Raw genomic sequence first — 2379 nt, forward strand, 5'->3', positions numbered from 1 at the left:
TTAAGAAATTTAGGGCAAAAAAAAAAAAAAATAGTAAAATTTTTGTAATTATTTCAGGCACTTGGCTAAGTAAAAGGCCTGATTCTTGAGAAATATCTGTGCAAACAGAACTAGAGGGCACTATTTGCCTATTCCATCCCTCTGCAGATGGCCCTTGAACTATATAGCAAACATTCCAATTAATAGAACTGTAGAGATGCCATCCCAAGTAGCGTCTGAGCTTGTAATGTGACCCATTCATTTTCAGCAATCTCTACAATTATCTCAGTTATCAGAGTAATAGAAGATAAAACATTCTTATTCCACTTTTAAATGGCCACAAGGTGAGATTTGGGCTCTAGATTGTTTTCTTGTTTTGCTCTACTTCTCTATTTGCTCTACTTGCTTCTACTTCTTTGTGGAAAAATGTCTGTTATTTACTTTGACTATATTTATTTTTATTATTGGTTTTCTAAAATTTTACAAAGAGATTCTTAAATGTGGCTTTCTTTTTATTTATCCTTCTTAACATTATAGCTCTTCTTGAGTTTAAGGCTTGATGTCTTTCATAAGTTTGAAAAAATCATTCAGTATTAGCTAATTTCTTTTCTACCCCATTTCCCCTTTTTTCTCTCCCCCTCAGTGTTCAGCTATATATACTACTCTTTTCCAACATGACCCATATAAGCTCTTACACTCCTTTCTGTATTTTCCATTCTTTTTTTCTCTATACATCAGTCTGGATATTTCTACTGATTAATCTTTCAATTTGCTAAGCCTTTCTTCAATTGTGTCTAAGTTGTGGTAAATCCATCTCTAGTTTCTCATTCTGGCTGTATTTTTCAGCTCCATAATATCTACTTGACCTTTTAATATAACATCGAATGCTCTAGTGAACTCATCATCTTGTAATGTATGTAAAGGTACATGTTAACACTGGTTATTTTCAAATAGGTCTGGTAACTTCTATATTTGGATCATCCTGAGAGACTTTCAATCATCTGTTTTCATCTTTTGATCTTATATCTTACCAGTTATCATACATAAAATACATATAATCTCTGGATGATGTTTTATTTATACAAAGAGAATTTCCTTTATCCTTTGATATAAGCCTAGATTGAGAAAGACTGCTTTAATCCAAAGAGTCACTGAGACAAGGTAGAGATGGATTTCAGATTTTGTAGAACTTGGCCAAAAATCTGTTTCATCTCCTATTTTAGATTTATCCCTCTAGGTTCCAAACTGAGAACCTGGAGTTTGTACAAGGGAGATTTCCCTTTCAAGAGTCAATGGACTTCAATTTTTATCTCATACCCACTGTGGGACTGATCAAACCTAACTTAACATATTTAACCTCCTTTTGCTCAATTTCTAGCACTCTTACTCTGGGCAGCTTAAAAATTAGCAAGTGCTTCATGTGGTAAATGAATTATATCTGTTGAGATCATTTAACTTCCTTAATTCAGAAACTTGGCATCCCTTCAGTTCAGAATAGAATGTCTTGGTAGGTTTAACTCTCTCTCTATAACCTTAGCTCCTCATATCCTGACTCATTCAGAAGCAATCTAATTTGTTTAAAAAAATTATGCTTCTCTAGGTTTGTCATAACTTTTCTTCCAAGGAGCAGGCACCTTTTAATTTCATGGCTGCAGTCACCATCTGCAATGATTTTGGAGCCCAAGAAAATGAAATCCATCACTGTTTCTACTTTTTTCCCATCTCTTTGCCATGAAGTGATGGGACCAGATGCCATGATCTTCATTTTTGAATACTGAGTTTTAAGCCAGCTTTTTCACTCTCCTCTTTCACCTTCATCAGGAAGCTCTTTAGTTTATCTTTGCTTTCTGCCAATAAAGTGGTAACCTCTGCACATCTAAGGTTGTTGATATTTCTACCAGCAATCTTGCTTCCAGCTTTTGATTCATCCAGCCCAGCATTTAACATGATGTACTCTGCATATCCATCCCCATGGAAAAGAAATGCAGAAAAGCAAAATGGCTGTCTGGGGAGGCCTTACAAATAGCTGTGAAAAGAAGAGAAGTGAAAAGCAAAGGAGAAAAGGGAAAATATAAGCATCTGAATGCAGAGTTTCAAAGAATAGCAAGAAGAGATAAGAAAGCCTTCCTCAGTGATCAATGCAAATAAATAGAGGGAAACAACAGAATGGAAAGACTAGAGATCTCTTCAAGAAAATTAGAGCTACCAAGGGAAAATTTTATGCAAAGATGGGCTCGATAAAGGACAGAAATGGTATGAACCTAACAGAAGCAGAAGATATTAAGAAGAGGTGGCAAGAATACACAGAAGAACTGTACAAAAAAGATCTTCATGACCCAGATAATCACAATGGTGTGATCACTGACCTAGAGCCAGACATCATGGAATGTGAAGTTAAGT

The sequence above is a fragment of the Bison bison genome, unplaced genomic scaffold (genome assembly GCF_000754665.1).
Source record: "Bison bison bison isolate TAMUID 2011002044 unplaced genomic scaffold, Bison_UMD1.0 scf7180017864183, whole genome shotgun sequence".
In the NCBI taxonomy this organism is placed as follows: Eukaryota; Metazoa; Chordata; class Mammalia; order Artiodactyla; family Bovidae; genus Bison; species Bison bison.